The sequence below is a fragment of the Macrotis lagotis genome, chromosome 5 (assembly GCF_037893015.1).
Source record: "Macrotis lagotis isolate mMagLag1 chromosome 5, bilby.v1.9.chrom.fasta, whole genome shotgun sequence".
Classification (NCBI taxonomy): Eukaryota; Metazoa; Chordata; class Mammalia; order Peramelemorphia; family Peramelidae; genus Macrotis; species Macrotis lagotis.
Window position 1 is genome coordinate 213,730,051 of NC_133662.1, and position 13,214 is coordinate 213,743,264.

Here is a 13,214-nt window from a genome sequence, read left to right on the forward strand (position 1 = left end):
CTCTCTGCAATATGAATTGGAAAAGTGTTGATGCATTTTTAACTCTGTTCACATCACAGGGGATACAAAGAGAAAACCAAGACAGTCTCTGCCCTCCAGGAGTTCCCTCTAGCTGGGAAATGGTTCTGGTTTATCTTCAACTCATGGCAGATGGAAAGGTCAAGTAATAGGAAGGGGAAAAATAGCAGAACATCTGGGAAGGCTCCAAGGACCTTGGGGAATAAGGACCAGGCAGAAGATGGTATCCAAAAGAATAGCAGTTTCAAGAGTTGAGTAGACTCTGGAATACCCCCATCAGTGGCAGGGAAGTAGGGGGAGTGGGGTCAGTGTTATCCTATACCTGCTGGAAACTAGGAAATAAGGCTCTGAGGGTTGCTTGGAGAAGAGAAAGGGTCCCCTTCCCAACAGCTGGTCACTATTTTCCAGCTGCTAGGGAAAAGGGGAAGGGGAAATCACATATAGTATACCTCTGCTGAAAGCTCTACTGTGATGTCTGCATTACCTCTGTAAGCAGCCTATTCTACTTTTAGATATTTCTGATTAGCAAGTTTCTCTATATTTGGAAAAGAATTTACCTTTATGCAATTTGAATTTAGATCTGGAAGAGGCAATTTCCCTATTTTACAGTTAAGGAAAGAGTGTCCCAGAGAACTGACCTGCAGTCCTCCAGGCTTCTTGCCCTTCTGACTGTGGTCCTCTACATGTATTCCAGTTTATTGATGTCCTTCCTAAAATATGGTGTCCAGAACTGAACAGGGTATCCCAAATGTCATCTGACTGGGACTAAAGTGGGATTATCACCTCCTTAGAGCTGGACCCATGCTCTATTAAAGCATCCCAAGAGAGCATTGGTTTCTTTCCTTGCTATATTACACTGTTGACACCTTAAATCTAAAGTATTCTAAAATTCCTAGAAATGAATTATTTTTTCCCCACTTCATAGTTTCCCAATCACATGTAAATATGGTATTCAACATTCATTTTTATAAAATCTTGAGCTTCAAATTTTTCTCCCTTCCTTTCTCCCCTCTTCATGATAGCAAGTAATTTGATATGGATTATACATTCACAATTGTGTTAAGCAAATTTCCATATTAGTCATGTTGTGAAAGAAGAATCAGAACAAAAGGTAAAAATAATACAAGAAAAAACAAAAAAATGTTTTTAAGAGAAAATAGTATATTTTAATCTCCATTCAGACTCGATAGTTCTCCAGATGTGGATGGCATTTTCCATTACAAGTCTTTTGGAATTGTCTTTGATCACTGTATTGCCAAAAAGAGCTCTGTTTATCATAATTGATTATTATACAATGTTGCTATTATTGTGTACAATGTTCTCCTGGATTTGCTCACCTCATTTAGCATCAGTTCATCTAAGTCTTTCCAGGTTTTTCTGAAATCTGCCTGTTCATCATTTCTTATGTAACAATGGTGTTCCATTATATTCATTGATTTATTTATTTTTAGGTTTTTTTTTTCAAGGCAATGGGGTTAAGTGGCTTGCCCAAGGCCACACAGCTAGGTAATTATTAAGTGTCTGAGGCCGGATTTGAACTCAGGTACTCCTGACTCCAGGGCTGGTGCTCTATCCACTGCACCACCTAGCCGCCCCTCATTATATTCATTTAGCACAACTTGTTCAGTCACAAAATAACTGCTATGAATATTTTGGAACATGTGGACCTTTTTGTAAAAATCTTTTTGGGACCCAAACCTTATAGTAGTATTTCTGTATCAAAGAGTATGCAAACTTATGTAGCTTTTTGGGCATAGAATTGAAGTAATTTCGATGAACCTTTGTACTTGGACAACATTACAATTGTAGTCTACTCCCGTTTATCTGTTGTGTGTGTTACCATTTTGCTGAGGAAGCTGTAGCTAGTAGAGGCAGGTGAGGAAAAGTACATATGGCATGAGCCCTGGCATTGCCACAGAGCCCCACTATTACTTCCTGCCCTGAGAGATGCAGAATTAATTGAATGACATGGGCCCGATTACGGGAAAGAGAAGGGAAAAAAATCATTGGATCCTGCCAAGGAGAATAGGAATTCATTCAGCCTGTCACTTTACACTGAGTTCCCTTAGAAGATATGAGTGGAGCTGTCATTTCTCTCATCCTAATAGAATCTCTCTCAGTTCCAGAGAGCATTTTTCAGTCCCAATCAGAGCTCTTGGGAGCCATAGAGAAGAGGGCTGCCTGCCACTGTTGGAAAACCAAGAGAATCACTAACTATGGCTAACCCAGATTCTTGCTCTTTATTCCTGAGCACCTTAGTCCAGCCCTCCTCTTTCAAGGCTAGTTTCCTTCTCCACTCCTCATCCTAAGGGATCCTCATCTTTATTGATCCCAGGAAACCCACCCTAGAGTTGAAAGAGGTGTCCAATTCTGAATGGCTCAACTTGAAATTAGAGGACCTGGCTTTAGGTGCAGAGGAATGTAACCTCTCTGAGGGCAGAATCCCCCTCTGGTTTAGACTTTTGATACCTATTAATCCTAGTTGCAGCATTTATAGTATGATTTATTGAATCTCTCTGACCCTCAATTTCCTAACCTACCTGTGTGACCTTGAGCAAATCACCACCTCTCTAGGACTCAGTTGATATATTAAATAAGGAAATCTGATTAGGTGACTTCTCAAGTACCCTGTTGTTTTTATCTATGGTCCTGTGTTCAGGGAAAATGGTAATAATTACACTACTTGTCTCATAAGAATTTTGAGCTATAGAAACAATTATCATCTTCATCATCAATCTATCACTTTCTCTCCTCACCTTTCCTATCCCCAGGCCAACAAAAAACCTCTGTGAGTTGCCTAGAATTTTATTACCCCCCCCACAAGTTTTGGCAGATGACTAATTTTTTAGTTGCATATTTCTTGTCATGGGGGTAGTCAGCCGCAGTCTCCAGTCTGGGTCTCCAGCCGGAGTCCAAGTCTGGTATATTTTTAGCCCATTGGGTATCTGAAAAGGTATTAAGATGCAGTCAGTGTTACAGACACTTGGGCAAATCAGTATTCTGCTACCGGCCTCCCCATGCCCGCAGTTTCCATTCAATGTCTCAAAAGCAAGGGTTGCCATGGAGACCCAGCGCCAGGGCAACAGAACTTCCTGTCAGGAAGCAACTGTACAGGTAGAGAGACGGGCCAATGGGAAGCCCAGGAGCCTCAGGGATGTTGGTGGCTTCCTCTTCACAAGGTAAATGACAATCTGAAAGCCTTGGATGCCCAGCATGGGTGGGTGGAGAAATGAGTGGAGGATTAAGGATAACTACCTAAGGAGTGCCCTCATTTCCAAGTCAGGTGAAGGGGTGGGAGTAGAGGTGGGAACCAGGGACATTTAGTCTATTGGTTCCGGAAGGAACTGATGCCATCTGTTACCTCACAACTGTATGGAGGCTGGTTACACAATGGCAGCAGGTAGTAGTAGCATGTGGAGAGACCTTTATAGGCTTATTAGATCATAGCTTTTGATCTAGGAAGGGCCTTATCAAGGGATCGACTTTGACAGATGAGAAAACTGAGTCCCACAGAAGGTAAATGATTTGTGTGAGGTCATGTAAATAATAAGTAGCAGTCAATCAATAAACATCTATTAAATATTTACTTTACTCCAGAACTAAATACTGGGGATAAAAAGAGAAAATATAGAACCCTGCCCTTGAGGAGTTCACATCTGAATAGAAGAGACAAGATAACACATATAAATAACCATGTATATAAAAGATATAGAGGAGGTGAAAATAATCTAAAGAGGAAGGCATTAGCATCTAAGGGAAACCTGGAAAAGCCTCTGCTAAAGGAACTGGAATTTGAGCTGAGCTTTTGAAGGAAGCCAGGAAACAGAAAAGGCAAGAAGTCAGGAGAGTGTGAAGAACCCCAAATAGTGTCTTTGGATTGTAGAATAGAAGGAAGGGAGGAAAGATAGGATCAAAAGACTAGAAAGGGAAGAAAGGCTTTTTAAAAAATCATGAATTTTAAAAAAATATTTCTTAATTATTTCTGGAATTTCAAGGGAGTCAAAGAAATTTCTTGGATAGGGGAAGTTTTAGGAAAATTACTTTCGAAGTTGAATTGAAAAGGGTGTGGATTAAGGAGATAATTGAGGCAGAGTTGTGATTTAAACTCAAATCTTTCTTTTCTAGTTTCTTTCTGCCATCTCCAGGTATCCTGATTCATATCTGGCCATCTCCAGGCATCCTGATTTATATCTGACCCCTGGACCTAGATGGCTCCAGAGGAGAAAGTGAGGCCGGTGACTTAGCCCAGCCCTCACTCCTTAAACCCATGTCCTCTCACATGTCATAGCATCACCTCCCTGATGTCAAGGTCCTCTTCAAGAATGAAGAACAAACAAAATCACAACCAAAAGACCATGAGACTTTATCTGCTTCCTTGCTATGGAGGCCCACACCTGGCAAAAGCACAAAAGGGCTTCTGGAAGTCCTTTTTTAAAGATTTCCATGCTTTTGTTCAATGACTCCAAAATCTGGCTTTGGGACAACCAGAGACACAAGACCATACTGAGAAGTCAAAATCTATTTTAATCTCTGCTTTCTAATTTCCCATCTTAGGTCTTAGTATCATCCTTTCCCCCACAGGTATTCCATTATGCTGATATAGTCCCTATCCCTTATTAAAGAAAATTGAACCAATAAATTAATCTGCATGTTAATTATAACAATGAATACACACCAAGCCCTTTCTCAGGGATATTTGCTTTTTAAAAGAGGCTCACCAGGAAAAATCAAAAAATCAAAAATCCAAAGGAAATAATTCAACAAATATATGACTATGTATTATATGTATTATATTGAATATATGGAATAAAAAATAATAGAGGACCTGCCCTTAAGGCATTTATAATCTAATTGTGAAATGTTATCAAAGGAAAGATAAGTTAAAAGGGAAAAGGTGCTAAAGAAGATAAAATACACACCTTTCACTCAGTCCTGCAGAGGACTGATTATTTCAATTATCAGCATTAGCATTTACACCCTGGAAATCAACACTGCAAACCAAGGATTGACTTATTACTTTTGCTGATGGTTTAGACATAAGAAATGATTTTGAAAAAGATAGTAGCTTAGATAAAACTGAAATATGTATTGGTTACTTTTTTCTTTTGGAGAGCTGGTTGTTAAATATTTTACCATTGCACCCCTGGAAGTGGGGAAGATTCTATTATAAACTCTTTTTGGAGAGGAAGAAAAATATATTTTTCAGCTAAGCAAGTCCCAGAAGCTTTGTTGAAGAAATACTACTTAAGTTGAACCTTGAAAAAAGATCTCAACAACTAGAGATGAGAACCTCTAATGGTGAAATTTCAGATGCTGTGGGCAGCAACTGAGTAGTCTCTGGATCTTCAACAAATACCACTTCCCCTTCCCACATAAAATATTTGATTTGATCCTCACAATGGCCTTAGAAGGAAGGGAAGGCACTAATATTTTCATTTTAGGAGATGAAGAAACTGAGGCTCAGAGTTCTTAAATGACTGAGTCATGAAGCAGTGAATGTTGAAACTGGGGCTAGAATCAGTTCCTGATCCAATGTTTTTCCCAGTTCACCAAGCAGATTCTAAATTCTATGCTACTTCAAATATTTATTAAAGATCTACTATATGGGGGCAGCTAGGTGGCACAGTGGATAAAGCACTGGCCCAGGAGTCAGGAGTACATGGGTTCAAATCCGGTCTCAAACACTTAATAATTACCTAGCTGTGTGGCCTTGGGCAAGCCACTTAACCCATCTGCCTTGCAAAAAACCTAAAAAAAAAAGATCTACTGTATGCTAGATATCTAGTATGCTTCTGTCCTCAAGGAATTTATATTTCTTAATGGTTGGTACTGGGGCAGCAGGTGGCTCTATAGTTAGAGTTCTAGGTCTGGATTCAGGAAATCCTGAGTTCAAATTTGGCCTCATACACTTACTATGTGACCCTGGAAAAGTCACTTAACCCTGTTGGTCTCAGTTTTCTCATCTGTAAAATGAGCTAGAGAAGGAAATGGCAAACCACTACAATATCTTTGCCAAGACACTACAAGTGGGGTCACCAAGAACATGGTGAACATGAAGAGCACTAACTATTCTGCTGAGAATAAAGAAGATGGGGGCAGCTAGGTGATGCAGTGAATAGTGCACTAACTTTGCAGTCAGGAGGACTCAAGTTCAAATCCAGCCTCAGACACTTGTCACTGTGTGACCCAAGGCAAGTTATTTACCCCCTACTGTCTCTCTGAAAAAAAAATCAAAACCCTCTGAGAGACAGAGAAAGAGAGAGAGAGAGAGAGAGAAAGAGAGAGAGAGTAAGGAAGACAATCTCCATCTCCAGGGAGTCATCTGTTTTCTCCAAGGGTATCACAAAGTTCTCCAAAAATTCATAAATTAAAATGAATTAGAATGCATGTTCTAAAAAGCAATGTGATTGCTACAAAGTGCTTTTAAGAGAAGGTGGAATATATTCCAAGGAGCCAGATCACTCAGTGGATAGGGTTATAGACTTAATAATTTGGAAGATCTGAGTTCAGATCTGCCTCCCAACTTCCAATCTCTGTAACCCTGGCAAGGCAGTTAAACCTCTGTGAGCATGTCTCTTCATCCGCAAAATGGGTCAATCTCACTCTCACTCCCATAGACCCACCATATATAATCAGTTGGACAGTTTCTTCTTTTGTTTATTTTTTTAATAAGTTCCCTTCTTTTCAACCCTGCCATCGTCCTGATGCAGGCTTTCATGGCCTCATGACTCTATTGTTTCATTAGCCTTCTGCTTGGTCTCCCTGCCTCAGGGTTCTCCCCATAACTCTTCCTTTACTCACCTATCAAACTGATCTTCCAGAAGCACCAGACTGACCATGTCACCTCCCTATTCAAGAAACTCCACTGGCTCCTTATTATCTCCAGGATGAAATATAAAATCCTTTGTCTTTTAAAAGGCCTTCTTAATTTGGCCTCTTCCTACCTTTCCAAGTGCCTTACATCTTGCCCTGTTCTTCTTCTTCCTCTTTGATCCAGTGACATCTCCTTTTGGTTTCTAGTATAAGACACTCCCTCTTTCCTGAATTCAGACATTTTCACCAGTTGTTCCCATGCCTGCCTGGAACTCTTTCTCCTTATTCCAGTCTCAGCTAAAATCCCACTGTCTTCCAGAAGTCGTTCCCAGGTCTTAACCTTAGTTGTTCCTTCTGTTGACTATCTTCCATGTGATTTCTGTAAGTATATATAAATATATATTTATAACATTTCATACATATATTTTAACATATACATATGCATATTTTATATTTCACACACAAAAATATTTTATATATAACTTCATACATCTTCATGGATATTTTCATGAATATGTATAGATACACATATATTATTTGTATATAATAGTTTGCATATTATATCCTCCATTATATTAGGATCTCCTCAAAAAGAGGGATTTTTTGTCTTATTTTATGCCTATTATGTGTCTAGCCCATAGTAAGCATTTAACATATGCTTATTGACTTAACAGAACATTATTATGAGCATTCTAACAAGGGTAGGGCTCTGAACTCTTAAGGAAGTTTTTTTTTTTTATTTGTATAAAGCCTTCTCCCCACAACCCCCACTTCACCAACAAACACGTGTACCTACCTCCTGCCTGGAAGCATCTCAGGGTCACATAAACTCCCCCATATAGATTGCTCATTTGCTGAAAGACATATCCCCTTTGGGACCGACTGGACCTAGGTCTGAAATAACTTGAAGCCCAGCTAGTTATAACAGGAGGTGGACGACAGGGCTCCAAGAAAGAGTCTGGGCATTTGGCCCTAATCCTCAAGTAATTCACAGCCGGTTCCTGTTATTTATGAATCAGAGGATTCTTCTTACCGTCCTTGTTTTGTGAATCAAGGACAAAGAGGAGGCTTTACACAGTCATCAGTGGTCCTGAGAAGACCTATGGAAACTTAAAGGTAAGTATCATAGGACCTTAGTCCTTAGTGCCAGAAGTCTTTAAAAATTTTTTTTTTAATTCATGCAGCCCAGCTTTTGAGGATTGAGACCAAACCCTGATTCTGTTCCAGTGGTTTATTTATTACCCAAGAGATCATTCCACTGGTGAAACTAAGAGTGTACTTTAGAACTCACTGCTCTACCATCTTGCTTAGTGAGCAACCCCTAGTTCAATTAGTCCATTCTATCTAGTCGGCCCTGACTGTAGGCTGCTCTTCACCTTCACTTCTCATTCAGCAGGTCACCCCATATGGTAAACTTTTGCTGATTGATAGAACTGTTTGAAGCCTTATCCCACTTTCTTTTCTCATCTCATGCTTTGGAAACAGTAATCAAATCAATAATATGATTGCTTCTAGAAAGGACAGGAAATTGATTTTCCTATGGATCAACTCACCATCCCTGTGACTCACCAGATTAAAATATGCTTCTCTAACCACCACTTCCCCTTATAGTCCCGTTAGAATTTAGGCTTTAAAGCTGATTGGAAAGGGAGACTGGGAATAAGGCTTCAAGTAAATCGGTCAATCATTGAGGTCCTTGAGATCAGGATTACTTTTGTGTCCTGTGTTATTTATATTAATATTTAGAACAGTGTAATGGGGAGAGCTAGACCTTGTACAGATCCTATCCCCTAAGGTTTCTCACATGGCAGATATCATACTATGGAGGCATTCATCACATGGAAAAGATTGGAGAACTGATTCAGTGGGATAATTGTAATGACTTGAACATTCATGGACATTTTTAAACTGGTTTGTCTTGGCCTGCCTACCATGTGATGGGGAGGAGCCCCTTGCTGTTGGCTATACTAACTGTTGAAGATGTCAAAAGGGTCTGTATCAGCATTGGCCTTGGCTTTGGTGCATTAGTGATTGAAGGAACTCTGTGACTCCATCACGAAAGACTTCTGGTGAGAGAATCAAGCTTTAAGGGGGAGTGCCATGGAGCTTAACCTCTTGATGTTGAAGGACTACCAAGAGTCCTAGGCTTTTCCATTTTTTGTTTTCTGTTCTAGGTATCTAGAGTAGAGTCTCCAATCTAGACTGGGAACACAAGCCTTGGGGATCGAGGAATTCAGGGAGCCAAGGTAGATATCGATAGCAGCCTAGCATCCATACTCTGAGGAGCAAGGATCCAGACCTCCAGCCTAGCAGAAGATAGCAGCTTCTGTAGGAGTTGAGCTGAATTTTGAGCTTATTCTCCCTCAGAGCCTGGGAAGAGTGTAAGGGAGATTATAACCTACAGGTGTTGTGGGAAATGCTTGTACTTTGTTCTAGCTATATATCTGAAATAAATATTCCTTTGAAAAAGCTATTCAATATTAAGTGGTTAAAGGAAACTGGTGATATGGGGTACTAGTCACTGGTCCTTAACAATGGGAGAAACATAATGTGTGTGGGCTCAAGCCATTGATAGAGAAAGCACACTCTACAGACCTCCTCAGGGCAGTACCTGGCTCTGTGCTCCCAGTCTTCTAGCAGAATTAGAAAAATACGTCATGAACCAACTAGACCTTCATTATTCCCCTGTGCAAACACTTTGTTGTCCTAGGAAGGAGGTTTAGAAATGGACTACTGGGAAAAGAAAGTAAAACCAAAAAATTCCTGAAATAGAAGTTAGAGCCTTGAATTCTACTCCTAGCTCTGCCATCACTACTACCTGTGTGACCTTGGACAAATCACTCATTTCTACAGCTTCAGATGATTCTCTATAAAGTGGAGGATTAGAGCAGGTTATCCTTCCAACTCTACCATTCTTTCATCCAAAGCTCTACATATGATTTTATTTCCTGCAGAGATATGGCAGGCAGAAAAGTGCATCTTGTCTGGGGAATACCCTGTGATGCTTCCAACCTAGAAACCATGATTTCTTCCCCTTCCTTCTAAAACACTGATGATATGGGACTGAGGGTTGAGAAACAGAATGGTGTGTGAGAAGTCTCATAGCAATCATCATCATCATCATAGAAATCTAGGTGTCATATTTAAATATGGATTTGTGATTTCATTGATTTGAGGATTACAGACCAAAACCCATCCATGTCTGCATATCCCACTGAGCTTTCTTCCATCTCCTCCTTCATTTGAACACAGGAGCTCCAACCAGTCTCTTCCAGATGTATGGAAAGTTTAGATACCAGAATAGAAAAGAATCTGCTCATCTGTTATCCTTCACTTTTTTCCACTGGATGGAAAAGTACATTTTTTTTTTTAGTCACACATTTCTTTGGTGCCTTCCCTTTCCTCTTGCTTCATAATTTCTTGTTTGTGATGGGCTTCAATTCAGTTCTAGTCACCAAATGTCTCTCTATTGACCTTTGGGGAATCCTTACCTTCAGTTCTTCAGAGACTTCAATGATCTATTCTTTAAAAGAGGTACTAGGCTTTCATATGTGTTGTATATAATATTTATATACCTTTCTAAGAGCAGCCAAATCCTTTCCCTACAACAACTCTGTAGCATGCAGGCAGTGCAAATATCAGATATTATTTTACAGATAAGGAAACAGGTTCAGAGAAACAATGACTAGCTTGGACTCAGAGCTACTATATTTCAAAGTCAAGATTTGAACTCAAGTCTTCTAGCGCCAGATCTAGAGCTCTGTGTAAAATTCAATGCCTATTTTGCAGTCATCAGCTCCCTCTTACACCATGAAAGATAAATTACTTGTGGATGTAATAGGAAAAATGTGAGGCCTCTGGCCAACTATAAATTTTCCAGGTGAAGGCCTGGGGAGAAATTTATACAAGGTCAGATGAGGGGAGTTGGCTAAGGAGCCAGCAAACCAGACAGTGGAGCTGTGTCTGCAGTTGGCCATCAGCAACAGCCTTCCGTAGCCAGTTATAGGCATTCAAGCTACAAATGAACAGAATTGGAAGCAGGTCCACTGACAAGAAGTTGGGGAAGGAATACTGGATTAGAGGAACAAGTCCCTCCTCCAACCTGAAACTTTTCCTGATTCCCTCTCCTGACCCTTTATTAGCACTCACTTCTTCTAGATACTGCATTATGTAATCTTACTGACTTCCAGCCATGGGGATCCAGGAGTTTTTAGAAGTCACACAGTCTTCTTGATCAAAATCCCTGCCCCTCTAATTTTGTCCTTGTTTCCAATTTCAACTCCCTTATAACTCTATTCACCATCTCTATCACTTTCCAAGTCAAAATGCCCCTCCCTTGCCATCACTCCTCCAGACATGTTGACTCCCTATAAGAATGTAATCTGGAGATTGAGGGATTGAGGGAAAGAACTAACTATGATTTTCTATTTATATCTTCCGTGATTACTATAGTGCTCAGCACATAGCCATTCCTTAATTTTTTTTTCATTTATTCATTCATTTGTAAATGAATCTAAACCCAGGACAAATGGGATTAAAGTATTTTGAAAATTCTTAAAGCCTATCTAAATGAGTTATTAGTAATACTAGTAATAAAATAGAGCTCCTTGAGAGCTTCCCTTTTGTCTTCACATTCCTAGAGTTTAGCACATAGTGGGGGCTCAGGCAAGGCTTCCTGATGAATGATGATGATTATTGACTCTGAATTCAGCACTCACACATGGTCAATGTCTGTGGGATCTGCAGTTATTGATTTAACCTTTCCAGGACATTTCCTTCTCTGGCAACATAAAAGGAAGGAATTGGACTAAGTGATACTTAAAGTTCCCTTCTAAGCTCTAAAATTCTATTATTTTGTTTATTAAAGCATCCCAAAGAGAATTCCATTTCCTCACATTTTTTTCCCTTGGCACATATGCACAAAAACAGGAGCTTCATTTCCCTGGATTGGTGCATCCCTGCTGCTCTGTTCTCCTCCTTCCCCTGGTCCTGACTCCCTTTCGCATCTCAATAATGCCTCCAGTGACATCACAGTCTCCACAGCAACCACTCGTGAGGTCACCTACAGAGGGTTTGGGACCTCAAACCCCAGGAAAGCATCAGGAAGAGTGGAGACTGGAGTTTTTCCCAAAGATCCTTTACCCTTGTATGCATCTCCATAAGAGGGAGGAAGGAAGGAAGGAAGGAAGGAAGGAAGGAAGGAAGGAAGGAAGGAAGGAAGGAAGGAAGGAAGGAAGGAAGGAAGGAAAGAAGGGAGGGAGGGAGGAAGGGAGGAAGGGAAGAGGGAAGAAAGGGAGGAAGGAAAGAAGGAAGGAAGAAAGGAAGGAAAGAAGGGAGGGAGGGAATGGAAGAAGGAAAGTAGGGAAGGCTTATTCATTCATTCCTAGCATAGAGGTTTTGAGGGACAGCTAATTGGCCCAGTGGATAGGGTGCCAGACCTGGAGTCAGAAAGATTCCTCTCTATGAGTTCAAATCTGATCAAACTAGCTGTGTGACCCTGGGCAAGTCACTTAACCTTGCTTGTCTTAGTTTTCTCACCTGTCATATGAGCTGCAGAATGAATTGACAAACCATTACAGTATCTTTGCCAAGAAAACCCCAAATAGGGTCATAGAGAGTCAGACACAACTAAAATGACTAAACAATTACATTCACAAGATTTTCATTTACTTTTCTCTGCCCCCTGGGGAGTAACTCCAACTATCCTTCTCAACTTCCTTCTCCTATTTTACAAATTATCCAGAGGTATGAAACATGCAAATCATCTTCTCATCATTACTTTCGGATGTAATGTCAGTTACGTTCTTATTCTTTTCCTGTCTCCATTATATCTGGCTTCTATCATCTCCTTCCAAATAGTGCAGTCATTGAACTGGTTCAGGTCTTTATCACCTCCTGCCTAGACTATTATAATAAGTGCCGAAATTGCCTCTCTCTTGTAGTCTCTTCCCTCTGCAATTTATTCTTTACACAGTTATCACAAGGTCTGAATCTAGAGCCAGAAGGGTTCTCAGAGTTTATCTATGCAAACTGCTCATCACATAATTGAGGAAACTGCGGTCTGGAAGAAGTAACATTTTTTTTTAGGTTTTTGCAAGGAAAATGGGGTTAAGTGGCTTGCCCAAGGCCACACAGCTAAGGTAATTATTAAGTGTCTGAGACCGGATTTGAACCCAGGTACTCCTGACTCTAGGACCGGTGCTTTATCCACTGCGCCACCTAGCCACCCCCAGAAGTAACATTTTGTAGTTATAGACTTACAGATCTAAAGGCTCTCTAATCCATATTGTCCACACTCACATAAGCACTAAATATTAGAGTCAGAGTCAGCTCTTTTCTATTTTACCTTAATATCCAAATCATTTTCCAATGGTATTGATTCA

General features: G+C 40.2%; 1 long non-coding RNA gene across 3 annotated transcripts in view; it reads right to left on the bottom strand.

Moving 5' to 3' along the window:
* LOC141488368 (uncharacterized) overlaps positions 1-11,841 on the bottom strand; it is a 30,325-nt gene extending 18,484 nt beyond the window's left edge. Inside the window, exons 1-3 of one of the 3 annotated variants that reach the window (XR_012468659.1) lie at positions 11,727-11,841; positions 6,820-7,210; positions 1,202-2,963 (exon numbers count right to left, since the gene is read on the bottom strand). This is a non-coding gene — a long non-coding RNA (uncharacterized LOC141488368). Of the gene's footprint in view, positions 1-1,201; positions 2,964-6,819; positions 7,211-11,726 lie in introns of those variants that run through there. The other 2 variants (XR_012468658.1, XR_012468661.1) reach the window with 2 other exon arrangements.
* Positions 11,842-13,214: the final 1,373 nt, after the last annotated feature.